The 15,550-nt window shown below is 43.8% G+C and overlaps 1 protein-coding gene across 1 annotated transcript in view; it reads right to left on the reverse strand.

Annotated features, from left to right (window-relative positions):
* The window catches only part of DUSP16 (dual specificity phosphatase 16), a 618,435-nt gene that overhangs the window by 529,872 nt on the left and 73,013 nt on the right, over positions 1 to 15,550 (reverse strand). The gene's annotated exons all lie outside the window — the stretch shown is intronic.

Here is a 15,550-nt window from a genome sequence, read left to right on the forward strand (position 1 = left end):
CTCTTCGTGACTTCATGGACCAGCCCACGCCAGAGCTTCCTGTCAGTCGTGAACACCCCCAGCTCCCCCAGGGACGAGTCCGTCACCTCTAGAATATCATCCATCCACCTTGCCCTTGGTCGGCCCCTCTTCCTTTTGCCTTCCACTCTCCTAGGCATCAGCATCTCCTCCAGGGTGTCCTGTCTTCTCATGATGTGGCCAAAGTATTTCAGTTTTGCCTTTAATATCATTCCCTCAAGTGAGCAGTCTGGCTTTATTTCCTGGAGGATGGACTGATTGGATCTTCTTGCAGTCCAAGGAGCTCTCAGAATTTTCCTCCAACACCACAGTTCAAAAGCATGTATCTTCCTTCGCTCAGCCTTCCTTATGGTCCAGCTCTCGCAGCCATATGTTACTACAGGGAACACCATTGCTTTAACTATGCGGACCTTTGTTGTCAGTGTGATGTCTCTGCTCTTAACTATTTTATCGAGATTTGTCATTGCTCTTCTCCCAAGGATTAAGCGTCTTCTGATTTCCTGACTGCAGTCAGCATCTGCAGTAATCTTCGCACCTAGAAATACAAAGTCTTTCACTGCTTCTACATTTTCTCCCTCTATTTGCCAGTTATCAATCAAGCTGGTTGCCATAATCTTGGTCTTTTTGAGGTTTAGCTGCAAGCCAGCTTTTGCACTTTCTTCTTTCACCTTCATCATAAGGCTCCTCAGTTCCTCTTCGCTTTCAGCCATCAAAGTGGTATCATCTGCATATCTGAGATTGTTAATGTTTCTTCCAGCAATTTTAACTCCAGCCTTGGATTCCTCAAGCCCAGCCTGTCACATGCTGTGTTCTGCGTACAAGTTGAATAGGTAGGGTGAGAGAATACAGCCCTGCCGTACTCCTTTCTCAATCTTAAACCAGTCCATTGTTCCGTGGTCTGTTCTTACTGTTGCTACTTGGTCGTTATACAGATTCTTCAGGAGGCAGACAAGATGACTTGGTATCCCCATACCACTAAGAACTTGCCACAATTTGTTATGGTCCACACAGTCAAAGGCTTTAGAATAGTCAATAAAACAGAAATAGATGTTTTTCTGAAACTCCCTGGCTTTTTCCATTATCCAGCGGATATTGGCAATTTGGTCCCTAGTTCCTCTGCCTTTTCTAAACCCAGCTTGTACATCTGGCAATTCTCGCTCCATGAATTGCTGAAGTCTCCCTTGCAGGATCTTGAGCATTACCTTACTGGCATGTGAAATGAGTGCCACTGTTTGATAGTTTGAACATTATTTAGTGTTCCCCTTTTTTGGTATGGGGATATAAGTTGATTTTTTCCAGTCTGATGGCCATTCTTGTGTTTTCCAAATTTGCTGGCATATAGCATGCATTACCTTGACAGCATCATCTTGCAAGATTTTGAACAGTTCAGCTGGGATGCCGTCGTCTCCTGCTGCCTTGTTATTAGCAATGCTTCTTAAGGCCCATTCAACCTCACTCTTCAGGATGTCTGGCTCTAGCTCCCTGACCACACCGTCAACGCTATCCCCGATATTGTTATCCTTCCTATACAGGTCTTCTGTATATTCTTGCCACCTTTCCTTGATCTCTTCTTCTTCTGTTAGGTCCTTGCCATCTTTGTTTTTGATCATGTCCATTTTTGCCTGGAATTTACTTTTACTTTCCTTCTTTCTTGGGCTACTTCTAGTGTCTCAGCAGACAGCCATTTTGCCTTCTTGGTTTTCTCTTTCTTTGGGATGTATTTTGTTGCTGCCTCCTGAACAATGTTGCGAACTTCTGTCCACAGTTCTTCCGGGACCCTATCTACTAAGTCCAGTCCCTTAAATCGATTCTTCACCTCCACTACATATTCCTTAGGAATATTAGTGAGCTCATATCTAGCTGATATGTGGGTCTTCCCTAATCTCTTTAGTCTGATCCTAAATTGTGCAAGAAGAAGTTCGTGATCAGAACTACAGTCAGCTCCAGGTCTTGTTTTTACCGACTGTATAGTTGTCTGCCACCTTTGGCTGCAAAGGATGTAGTCAATCTGATTTCGGTGTTGTCCATCTGGTGAAGTCCATGTATAAAGCCGTCTCTTAGGTTGTTGGAATATTTTATTATGTATTATATTTACTCTATAGTTTTATATTGCATTGTTTTAATTGTGTCTTATTGTAAACCGCCCAGAGTGCCTCCTTTTTTTTCTTTTCATAAAGGCTATATGTTATAGGATCTAGAATTTATTCAGTTCTTAAACATTACATTTAATACAGTGTTGGACCAGAGTTGGTCCAATATTACAGTTAATGCAGTGTTGGAGTAGGTTGGAGTTGGGCAGCATCAAAAATATAAATAAATACATAAATGAAACTTGATTGGATGTGGGAAATACTGATCTAGCAATTAGCCATAGGAGGCAATTTTATCTGAGACAGAGTGTGGAGAAGAGGATATTAACATGGCACATTGCAGGCGCTGCCCTGGGACTGCTGTGGAGTTGCAGAAGCTCCAGTTTATGGTTTTCTCATTTCACATCAAGTTCAGCTCTTGTATTTTCCTCTTTCTCGCTGCTGTATTTCCCCCTTATTGAATCAGCTCTTCTAATCATTTCTCTCTCCCTCTCTGGGGGCAAGGGGGAGAAGAAGATGAAATCCGACCGCTTCCACGGGCTTTTGATGTACAGCTGTTCAGCTTTAATGGATTCGGCCGTCTTCCTTCCCCCTGTTTTCCACGCAGATTGTTACCCTGGAAAACAAATTAGTGCAGTTGGCACCGGAGATCTTGGAAAGACCTGCCATAAACAAACTGGGGAATTTGAAGGGAGAAATAAAGAGACCAGCTGCGCTGATGGATTTAACACGAATGCCTAGAAAGTATCCTTCACACAGGAACTGATGGCATCAGTTTCACTGACGGAGCCAAAGCAATCTTGGATTCTCATAGGAGTCCAGCGCCCTCACGAAGGTTAACTGGCTTTACTTTGGAGAGAATGTTAACTCTTTCCTTTCTCATTCAAGGAGGCCTTAATGTGGTTTTCTTGCTCAGCGACAAGGGGGATTTGAGTATGTAACACGGTCAAGCCAGGAAGGATGCCAGAAGGATGTGGCATTGATTTTTCAAGGTCACCTTTTTACAACAGATGCATAGAGGGGTTACTGTAGAATGATGCATAGGTCTCATGAAAGCTTCTGCTTTTTAATAAAATTTGGCTAGTTGGAAAAGCAGCAGCCGGACTCCTGATTTTGGGCTAGTCTAATGTGGCTCTTTTTCGACAATACCTACATGTAAGTGCACGTGTCTCCAAACCTCCACACACATGCACCTTGTTGGTTAAAAGAAAAGGGGGGGGGGTTGCTAAAATGGTTTGTGACTGAAGGGAAGAAGTCCCTGCAAGGGAAAAACGATGTACAGATCTGGTGGGGGGTGGGGCATCTTTTTATCTTTCTTCTTAAGGCAGGGCCCTCATCGATGAAGATGCTAAGTGGGCTGGCATCTGAAATCGATTGACTGCAAGATAAAATATTTATTTGTGGCTATTAGATGCCCCTGGATAGGAGAACGTGCAATGGTGGCCCTCCTCCATAAAACTGCAAGCTATCTTTTTCTTGGAATGAGTCTCTTTTTACACAAACCTGGGATACATTCAGATGAGCCCAACAAGGCTCTTCAGGAGACTGGGAACAAGCTCTAAAGGAAACACTGAGGGAAGGTGCATTTTAGCTATTCAGGAGAGAGTGGATATTTAGGACTGCATATTTGAAGACTGGGTGAAGGGGTTTCACACAGAATAAGATCAACTCCTGCTGTTTATCATCCCAAAGGGCAGGACAGGGTTAATAATCTTAATTACAAGCTGATTTGGAATGCATATATAGAGAAAAAAACCTTGGTAGTAGTTTCGCAATGGATCTAGAGGGTGTTGATCTCCCCTTCATAGAAGTCTCTCTGGGGATGCTTGAATGTGGATTCTTGTACTGAGCAAGAGCTTTAGGCTCCGTGACCTCATCCAGCTCTAGGGTTGGGGTGGGGTAGGGCAGCCCTTGCTACGCTTCCCATTTTAAAGAAAATGGCAGTGGGTGGATGGTAGTGATCCTCTTGCTTCCTACTTAGCATCAGAAGCTCTCAGCTTGTGAGTCCAGTTGACTAAGCCAGTGTTTCTCAACCTTGACAAGCTTAAGAGGTGTGGATATCAACTTGCAGAACTCCCCAGCCAGCATTTTGCTGGCTGGGAAATTCTGGGAGTTGACGTCCACACATCTTAAAGTGGCCAAGGTTGAGAAACACCAGTCTAAACCATTTCAGGCTGTGGAGTGGACATGACATGGACAAGGTGAAGGGCTTCCAGTTATTCTAGAGAAACCCCTTTTTTGCCTTTGTATAATTTATCTTTTCCATTTGAATCTGTATGAGCTCTGCAACCTGAGAAGTCACCACTCTTGATGGCTACATCCTTCATGTCGTTCACTGCACTTTTTGTTTCAAACTCCATAACTCCTGCTGAGATTTGGAAGCTCCCATCCCAAGGCCATCTAGGCCGACACGAATGTGGGTGCCAGGGCAATGCTCTCAGCGGATGAGGTGGTAGAAGAGGGGCCTTCAGTGTGTCTTTTATCATGGGCAGATAAGTGCTGGAGTAGGCAGAATTATTTATTTATTTACTTACTTACTTACTTATCAGATTTTTATCACTGCCCATCTCCCCCACATGGGGGACCCTGGGCAGTTCACAATAAAAACTATTTAAAATTTCGATAAAATCATAAATACTACAAATAATCAGTATAAAATGCAATAAAGTCCAAGCCACGGCGGATCTAATTCAAACCATGAGGGAATAAAACCAGTCCTGGCAGAACTAGGGAACCAACCAGCCCCAAGAATGGCTCTTCCCCTCCCCACTCCTGGCAAGGTGGCAAAACCAGGTCTTCAGCTGTTTTCTGAAGTCCAGGAGGGAGGGAGTTAACCTCACTTCTGGGGGAAGGGTGTTCCAGAGGGTGGGAGCTGCTGCAGAGAAGGCCCGCCTCCTGGACCCCGCCAGAGGGAATTCTCTTTCAGACGGGGTCCGCAGCATGCCCTCTCTGCATGAGCGGGTGGGTGAGATGGTCCTGTAGAACTAGCTTACAGTATTATCTCTGCTCTTGAAGGGATGGGGTTTATGAAGGTCTTCTCCTTTAGAGCTTCCTGCCTTTTTCAACAATTGCTTTTGGAGCACAGAACTGAGCCAAACTATTACTTTGAGGCACCCTCTCCTTCCAACTTAATACAGGATGACGCTCCTATTCCAGAGGTGGATTTGTGGAGGTGAAATACTTGGGATGATGGCCGGAAGACGAATGTAGGAGGACTCACACAGGATGTGGCTTAGAATAATTGGAAAGCCTCTGGGCATTTCCTGGCAGCAAAGAAATAATCAAGGTCATGGAAGAACCAGATACAACTTGCATGTTTGTTTTGTCCAGAGCAGGCAAATTCAGGTCCAGCCAGGGGACTGAAAAACCTACACGGGGTTGTGTGTGAAGGTGTTCTGGAAGCCTCATCTGGTGCAGGATACAGGAGTCCAAATGACAATGACTGCAAGATAGTTGGATGCCAGGACACAAATAGTTTCTACCTGAAAGCCTTAAATAGTTTGGGCCAAAAGACTTGAATGACCATTTCCCCCTGTATCATCCTGCCCACAACTGAAAATGAGGAATGGAGGCCCTTTCACTTCTCCTGTTAAGAGGAAGAAGGTCCTTTTGATAGTGCCCCCATAGCTCTGGGATGCCTGGCCAGCTGGGGTTTGTTGAGTCTCAGAATTCCAATTTCTCTGGAGAGGTTAGATGATTCAATTGGAGTTTGGAGGGATGCTCTAACTTTTGGTTTTAACGTTGGTTAAGCCACCTCAGAAGGGTTTTGTTCTTAAAAGAAGGCTAGAAATGTTGCAGAGACATCACACTGACAACAAAGGTCCACATAGTTAAAGCAATGGCGTTCCCTGCAGTAACATATGGCTGTGAGAGCTGGACCATAAGGAAGGCTGAGAGAAGGAAGATAGATGCTTTGGAACTGTGGTGTTGGAGGAAAATTCTGAGAGTGCCTTGGACTGCAAGAAGATCAAGCCAGTCCATCCTCCAGGAAATAAAGCCAGACTGCTCACTTGAGGGAATGATATTAAAGGCAAAACTGAAATACTTTGGCCACATAATGAGAAGACAGGACATCCTGGAGAAGATGCTGATACTAGGGATAGTGGAGGGCAAAAGGAAGAGGGGCTGATCAAGGGCAAGATGGATGGATGTTCTAGAGGTGACGGACTCGTCCCTGGGGGAGCTGGGGGTTTTGACGACCGACAGGAAGCTCTGGCGTGGGCTGGTCCATGAAGTCACAAAGAGTCGGAAGCGATTAAACGAATAAACAACAAGAAATGTTGCATATACCTGTACATAAATAGATTTATCTAAGTGGATCTTTCTCACTCATTTGCAGAGTGGATGGGCTTTGTGACTGGGTTATTTTTCCATCAGGGCCCTAGACCCGCCAATTCAGTTTCCCCATATGGCTTTATTGGCAAGTTGATGGCTTGTAATTAAATACACACTGCGTTTTTTTCTATCTCTGTGGGAACCATTTCAATTTAATTAACAAAGAAGAGAATACATCTCTCGCTAATTCAATAAGTGCAAAGATACTTGAACAATAGCAGTGGATGTCTTTTGTTCCTGGCGGGTCCCCACATTCTCCCAAAGAAAAATGGAAATAATGTAGGAACTCTGAGCCAAGGTTTTCAGTAAAATCTAAGCAAAATACAAGGCACCAAAATATACAGGAATGTAGGTCCAGTATGTGTGTGTCCCTATAACATTCTTCAGGACAGCTTCCATGGAAAGAACAACAGATTTGCAGCACCACCTTCTGGGACCTCCAGGTCTCTCATTCCATATTTAATGATATCTGTTACAGATCTGGGAAGGAAGAGGATTTCATGTACTGGCCCATCCCTTTCTGCAAGCGTTTCCTAATAGGGAAGAGCTTCCTGACACAACTTTTAAGGCCAGGGAATATGGTACATTTGGAGAGCATGTCATATGTGCTGTCACAAAGTAGCTCCCATAAGCATCTTGCCTGTTGACAAAATAGTTGCTAGTGTGGATGTGACCAGCCACAGAATGCCTCTTTTCTGGAGAAATTGCTCCTTGGCATCTTTGTGGCTTCCCTACTCCTGTATGCGAATATATCTTCGTCTTTTCTGGCAAGTGGGCAGGTTCCAAGTAACCCAACATTTCCCCCCATAAAAGTGCCCATATGCACCTTAGAAGGATTCTTGCATGTAAAGAAGATGCTAGAAGATTTGTTTTTATTTGCGGTGTTCTATCTTGTCATTATATTCTAGAGGTGACGGACTCGTCCCTGGGGGAGCTGGGGGTGTTGACAACCGACAGGAAGCTCTGGCGTGGGCTGGTCCATGAAGTCACGAAGAGTCGGAAGCGACTAAACGAATAAACAACAACATCTTGTCATTAATTTAATTAAGAGAGTTTTTTAAAACAAAAAATAAGGATAAAAATCAGCTGGGTTAGAAACCATGGCGGGTGATTCTGTGAATGCCTTGCTACCCATGGGCAGAGGTAAACAGAAGGCTACACAACCACTGTGCATGACTGAGAATGGTATTGGATGAAGTGACCCATATGATTCTAGGAGATTAGCTATACAGTCAAGAAACCCTCATGTTTCTCCTAGTTAGATCCTGAATCGAAGAGAATATTTGTAGCTCAGGGTTGAACAAGGTTGAGCCTCGCTGTTTTCTCTTTCAGAAAGGTCTGCAAGAAAACAAGGCTTAGAGAACACCAAGGACTCCATAGATCCTGAATGTTGAAGGACCATGTCTCCATATAGAAGGAAGCAACAGGAAGTTCCTAAACGATTAGCCTCACCTGTTGCGTGGTGGTACCCAACTATAGCTAGCAAGAATCAGTTAACTAGCAGCTTTCAAGACGCCGTATTGTACTTACCTTCTGGTGACAAACCTGTAGGAATTAAGAACTCAATGAGTAAATGAGTTGGAAGTTCTCAGAGAAGTAAATTGTGTTGCTTTGTCATAAGTAATTTGCCCTGTTAACCGCACAGTCAGTTTCTGTCAGTAATTAATCCATCATGGAACTTCCTACAAAAGTTACTCAAGATAAAATTGAGAATAGCATGGATTCTGTAAAGAAACTCATCTGTTTTCACATAGATCTTACCTGGATTAATATTGCATGAACAACTTCTGTTTGTTGGTTTCTTCTCTCTTGCCATCTTTTAAAAATAATATGCAATTTGTCTACTGTTTTCAACTTACTGTTTGCGTAATTAATTTTAATTAACCCCTCTGCCTCTTTCTTCAACTTTCCTGCTCTTAGCCCTTGCCGGGTCTTGTTATCTGCTTTGCCTGCTAGGTTTTCTGTGTACTGGCCATGTAATACTTTGCCTTGTCATGTCTCTTTTCTAATCTTCATTTGGTCTTTCTTGTAGGCCAGTTTGGTCTCTTCGGTATTCAGTAGGCCTTCATGGTGTACTTGCTTCAGTGCATCTTCTTCTTCACTGTCCTTCAGAGATTCTTCTAATGCCATTTTTTCTTTTTCAACTGTCTGGCGTACTTGCGACATTCCATGCCCTTCTATGCTCCTTGGTAAGAAGAGTCTGTCAAAGTTGCTGTGTGGATGAAGGGCATGATTCATTGTCATTATTTTTCTGGTCTTCCTATCCAGGTATTCTGGTTCAGCTTGAGTCCAGGCCACTATTCCAGCTGTATACCTAATGACTGGACTTCCCCAGGTGTTAATCAACTTAATGATATTTCCTCCACTGAGCTCGAATGTTAAGATCTTCTTCACTCTTCTGATGTATTCACTACTAACCTTCTTCTTGACTTCAGTGTGCTTGATGTTGTCAGCCTGAAGCATGGTGATGATGATGATGATGATGATGATGATGATGATGATTTTACTTTGTCCATCTCCTTAGGTCTTGCTACTGATTGCAGACAATAAGAGAGGTTATTCAGCAAACATTATTTATGAACTGACCGGATTTGCTTTGTTATTGCCTTGAACTGAAAGGATTTTATTTAAAGACTCCTGAATTAAAAGTTATCCCCTGTGGCCATGATTCAGCAAAGCTATATTTGGAGAGAGGGAGAGAAATGCCTGTGGACCGGAGTCTCCATTGTTTTATTAAGTCTTGCAGACCAACTGGAAGACAATGACAGATCAAATGGTGATCTCATGATCTTCTCAAGGGTCAGTGCTAATAAAATAACCTTCCGGTTCTGCCAGGACTGATAGCACAGGACTTAGCTACCCACCCCTGTGGTGAAAGCTACAGCTTGAAATGTGGGCACACCCTGGGCTCTGATGGGCACCTGTCCATTGCAGGAGAGGCATCTTTAAACTGATGACTTGTGTCAAATGTTCCCAGATAACTTGGGCGGGTGTCTGTTTGTTTGGAGGGCTGGCCCTGGAGAACATTCATGAATGGATATTTTCCACAGACAATTAGGAAGAGGAAAAGATTAGTTGAACTGTGGGAAGAAAGAGTCCAGGAAATAGATCAAAAGAGGCTCAGAGGGGAGGGCATACTTTCCAACACATTGTGTGGGAAGTTCACTGCATAGCTTCCATCAAAGACAGTTCTTTGTCTCAGTCACCTTTTCCAGGCTGAGAAGGATGGAAAACTGCCACATTACAAACTGCTGGAATGTGTAGGCTACAAAGAAAGAATTCCCTGTGCAAAAAAAAAAAGGGGGGGGGAGCATAAAAGTGGGTGCCATCTTAAAATGAATTATTTGCACTTCACTTGAGTTCCATCTCTCTCTGCTGCTTCAGAGAGAACCCCCTTCCCTTCCCTTCCCTTCCCTTCCCTTCCCCTCCCCTCCCCTCCCCTCCCCTGCGTTGGTCAATCATTGTTCTGGCTACTTTGTCCTGTGGGTTTAGCACTCTTTCGGAAGAGTGCTAAGCCCGTGTTCAAAAGTAGCTTGAAAAACAGGCAACGGGTCACCTTTCTTCCACGACTGAGATCTGAAAAAGGAGAATTGGGATTTTGAACTGAATTAAGCATTGGCCAGGAAATACTTCCTTGGCAGAAAACAAACACGTGTGGGTGTTTAGAGTGGTCAGGAAATGACAGCGTTGTGATTTCAGAACATCCTATGGGCTGGGTGATGGGCACTGCACACCTTCCCTGGAACAAAACCTCGGTCAAGCCTCAGACAAGATAAATGAGGACTTTATGGGTAGACTTACTGGGACAACAGGACTGGGTGATAGAAAATACTACACTGGCCTATGCCTGACAGACCCAATGAAGCAGAGCTGTCTGTCCCGAGCTTCTTCCCCTGAAGATGCATTTCATGAAATTACAGAAGTGGTCTCAGTATCATTATACGTTGTACTAGCACAGCTAATTAGCTGGTCCACATACAGTACATGTTGCCTTCGACTCTGGTAGAATGAAGGAAGCTTTCCTCTGCTTTTTGCTGTGTATCTTCTGTGTAAAGGGTAGGCCTCCAGCACTTGGGTTATACTTCTAGAGAAATGTGGAGGGGCAGTTCTTTTCTTCTGAACCTATTCAGCCGGTTTTACTTCTACACCAGATAAAGTTGGTCAGGTCCTCCACACCCTGGATTGAGTCAGTTCACTCAGGGAAATTCCACCAGGACCACCAGGAGAGATTGGCTGCTTTCAAGGCAAGTAGGAGAAGAAAACTGAGAGATGGGCTACCTCAATGGGGAGGGCCAAGAAAGGTGCCCAATTTACAGTGGAGAAGAAATCACGGAAAGTGGGCAATGGAAGCACAGCGGTGAAATGTGGGAATGCTCCCCTGCTTTTTAGAGTGGATGGTAGTACAAGAGCTGAAGAGGTTGGGGGCAAAGAGGCAGGCTTTCTTGGAATCCCTTGGGAGGTTCAAATCCTGACCCTTCAGAGTAGAAGCTTCTGAGAAAAGATCCCATCAGTTCTAGAGTTTTCTTACCCAGGTCAATGTTGTTGTGTGCAGACATGGCAAAGTAAATCAATGTCGCTGCTCTGATACTTTCCCAGTTTCTGAGTTTTAAAATGATCAACTATCCATGGAGTTTTTACAGAGAGAAACCGCATGCCTTGTGGATTAATTACTTTCTTCCTTCCAAAGCCTTGGGCAGTATCTGCGCATCATCCTGGGCTTTGCTAAGAAAGCTCTCCCTACTAAGAACGGTGAAATGTCCACCAGCTGCTTGTGCCAAGCTTCTGTTCAATTCTTTCTTAGTGGTGGGACCTTCTTTCCTCCTTATTAACTGTGAGCCTTTGGGGCTGGAAGGATTGTGCAGAAAGCAGCCACACATTTAAATAAACCCACCATATCATGAGAACTTGTACCAGCACCTTTCATCAGCATCCAGGGACATCCATGGAGGGAGGGGGGAGTCACAAAGTCAAGATGGTGGCCACACCTTTTTTACATGTGTCAAGCATGCAACAGATGTAAAAAAAGGTCAGGTGTTCAATTGCGCGGCTGCAGTCATCATCTAGACTTTTTTTGACACACACACACAACCCACCATGGATGGCTCTGCAGACACTGAGTTTTATGTTTAAATAACAAGATATTTCAAACTTTTGCAGACTCTAATTACAGTATTGCTCTTGTTTACTGGTTTGGAAAAACACAGTAAAAATTAAAGTACGATCTCTTCCTATGGAACTCTCCCATTCTTAACCCTTGGTTTTGGAGAACCTTTTCTTGACTGTCCCCAAACCAACAAAGATTAGGTTTGAGGGAACCAGAAGAAGCCTTTTTCGGTGACACCAACGTAATTCTGAAATTCCTTCCTTGGAAAGGCCTTCTTTTCTTCTTGATTTTAAGGAGCCTCTTCAGAACATTCTGATGCTTTAGTGAGCTCCAATTGTTTAACTTCCTTCTCTGTTTTTAAACTATTTTCCTTCTGTTTTAATTACCTATGGTGTTATTTTGATATTCTTTTATATATTCGAATTTAAATGTCTCGTAGGGGGTACCAAGGCCAAGAGGTGACCAATAAGTATGTTTAAGTTCATCTCTACTCCTTAATGTTTTTCTAAACTAAAAAGGAGTGCTCTAACCTTGGTGTCTTTCTCCAAGTCAGAATTTTTAGATGGGATTTATACAGTGCCATTGCAGTCCGGCTGTTTCATTTTCAGTCCCTTTCTCGTGATCGAAATTGCATTTCTTTTTCCTTGTGCCTCAGGCTGCCTAGCTCTCAGCACTGCAAATTTTACAGTCAGTTAAAGCAGATTACAAATAGCAAACGTTCAGGAAACTGCTTTTCTCTGTGTGCGCTAACAAATTGAGAAGATCTCAGCAAACCAGCTCAGTCACCTTTGAAGTAAATCGTATTGAATCAGTAAGAACCGGTCAGTTTAGGGGGAATCCACAACTTTAATATATATTTCCAAATAATAAACTGAGCAAAGAAGTTACAACTTTTCCTACTGGTGCTTGTGGGAGACAAATTTTAACCAATTAAAAATGGGTTTCCGCGATGCACGTGGACTTTGAAAACAGTTGTTCGTGAAGTGCTGTCCTCAGTTCACTTTAGTGCTGAAAGAGATGCACAGCCCTTTCCTTTTCCCTAGAATATCAAAGCAGGGATGGAGTTTTGGAACACTGTTCAGATCTTCCCTTCTGCAAGACTTCTGTAGCTCCCTGAACAGATGGTGGGTGTGAACGGGAAGAAATTTCATAGAAAAGCAACGTTTGAAATAAACTTGGACCCAAGCGAGTACGCTCAGTGGGTTTTCAATAATTTAATCTTGTTCAGCCATTGTTTTTTTAAGGCAACACCCATCATGTTTAAACATCTGCCACTTTCCTTTTGTATGAAAAGAAAAATTCAATTCTAAGTGAAAGGAAATGTTTAAAGCTTCCCAAATATCTCAAGTGAGTCAAGTATCCTGTTTGGACAATGACCAATCTAATGAAGTGGAAAGCAAGCAAGCAAGCAAGCAAGCAAGCAAGCAAGCAAGCAAGAAAGAAAGAAAGAAAGAAAGAGGATGATTTATCCAGCCTCAACTTTTAACTTTTGATACTTGCCGTGGCAGGGGATTATATGTTTCTACCTACTTGCAAGTAATCCTTTTCCAAGAATTGCTTGGAGACATTATTATTTATTTACTGGGCTTATATGGTGCTTCAATCATGAATTCTAACTGACAATTCTACTTGCATCAGAAATGTCAAAAGAGAAACACGGGCTTCTGAAAGGCCAAAGGAGGAAATGCCTGTTGCATCCCTGGATGGCTTCTTGTTCTGGCTGCCATTCCTCCCAGCAAGAAACCATACCCAGTACTGAGCAAGAAGGAAGACTCCCATCTTCAGACACAGAATTACCTGTCTATTTCCGAGTTGTGTGAGTGACGGCTCAGGACTAGCTCCCTTCTGACCACGAGGTCTGCGCTGACGAGCTGTTTCTGAGTAGAGCGTGGGACCGAGGGCTCTCACTTCATCTTCTAAGAGTGAAGCTCTTCAGATGGGGAAAGCAAGTGTCCCTTTGGCTACGTTTCTCCCTTTCCTGGCAGGAAAAAGTGTTTCTTTCCGCAAATTAAAGAGCCTACATCCCCCTGTCTACCAGGTTGTGGTGTTAAATGCTTCTGCCACTGGGGTTCCTGTTGCCCTCAAATCAGAAGTATTTTTTCACTCTCTCAAAATGGGTGTTTGGCTGTACTGAAGGTTCAGAGAATTATCTCGGATGAAAATCTAACCCATGCCTTTGAAAAGTTGGCATAAGACTGCTTTATCATCCTGCATAGGAACTAAAATCAGTCTAGCTACTGCCTGGGACAGGAGAGAGAGAAAAAGGTTTATCTCCAGCCTTTAGCAAAATGCAGACGAACCGTAGGAGAGAGAAACCCCCCAAATATTTCAAAAAGGCAGTTTTATGCTAGCAAAGCTAAAGAGTTATTGTATGGGGCACCCTCAAGAGAAGTAAATATTGCAGACTTATTGCACTTGTGTTGGTAACAACTCTTTAATTGTAAATATTTCAGAGGGGACCGAGGGAAGGGAAATGCAGAGAAGCATCACTAAACGTACAGCCTTGTCACTTTTCCTACAGCAGCAGAATCAGTCCAAGATAATTAAGTCCAGCAGTATAACAGGCGGAAGCAAAATAAAGTCTCAGCATAAATGAGGTACACTTAAAAGACTCTGGGATTCTCTTCATTCCTGACCATATTGTGCTGTGTTAAACCTGTTTTGACATTACACATTGTCTGCTTGGAAGACTTTGGCTGGTGGTTGAACTAAGCAAAGCTTCTGCGCACCTGCAAGTCGGGGTAGGGGGCAGGGGGCGGGTGTGAGTGGGCCTGGAAGTCACTTTTGCCTCTGGTTGAATAATTAGGTTAGCATTTTGAAGCTGTGGAATGTGCAGTGTATCCCAGATACAAGGCTAAGTTACTGCCTTGAGCAAGTTGGTGCTATTCTTGAGATCGTCATGGATTTAGACATCCGCCCCAAATACGACCATCATCCAGGCTTAGGGTTGGCTAGGTCAGAAACAAATTGGGCATATGTGATGTGATTTACTTAGGTGTAATCACATGGTGACCCAATATGGATCAGGACCTCAGCATGGAGAGGGGAAGTCTAATATTTCCTCCCTTGTCTGTCCCTCCCTCCCCCCTCCCCCTCCCCCTCCCCCTCCCCCCTCCCTCCCTCCCTCCCTCCTTCCTTCCTTCCTTCCTTCCTTCCTTCCTTCCTTCCTTCCTTCCTTCCTTTCTCCATCCTGTTTGGGTACAAAGGATTCATTGGTCCATTTGGTACCAATGACATTTTTCATGTTAAATCCAGTTTACATATGGGAATTCTCAACCCACGCCCAAAGGGATTCTGATCCAGAAGGGGCCACTGCATGGTTCCAATTAAGAAAATCCTACCAGGAATTGGAGCAGAATGGCTCACCATTTTACGACCAGTAAATGAGTCCTTGAAGTTGGAAGGTCCTCACTGGGAAGCCCTTTGAAATGTGAGCTCTCTACAGAATAGGGGCATTGTTGTGTGAACATTGCTAACAGAGACAACAGGTAGAACCCTGATATTTGCCTAAACTTCAGTTCAAACTCACCCAGCCTAAAGGCAATTACCGGGGCATCCTCAGGGAATGGTAAGAAGTCACAATGGCAGCTATGACTGGGCAATCATGCAGTGGTGGCTGCCTTCTTGAGATTTTTGGCCCTCCCCTGCAGAAGCCCCTCTGGATTCACCATTTTATTAGTATTCTTCTTTAGTATGTAGAAAAATTGTGCCTAATGCAAAGATGGGACAGCAGTAATTGCATCTTCTAAAATGAATCTACACATTCCAGACAACGGCCATTTATTCCGCAGTCCTGGTAGCACAATCTTCAGGGCACAGATGTGTTTGTGCAAGTGGAAGAATGCCCGTCTTCAAATACTGCAAACCGCCTTCATTTCCCTTGACAACATGTTGAAAACAACCTCAAATGAACACGAACTTCTGAAGTCTACAGTTGACTCCAGTTTTGTGTTGTTACTACTAGAATGTCTCCCTGTGGTACACAGTTGGCTACACCCCTCTG

Source organism: Candoia aspera, chromosome 7, assembly GCF_035149785.1.
Source record: "Candoia aspera isolate rCanAsp1 chromosome 7, rCanAsp1.hap2, whole genome shotgun sequence".
Classification (NCBI taxonomy): Eukaryota; Metazoa; Chordata; class Lepidosauria; order Squamata; family Boidae; genus Candoia; species Candoia aspera.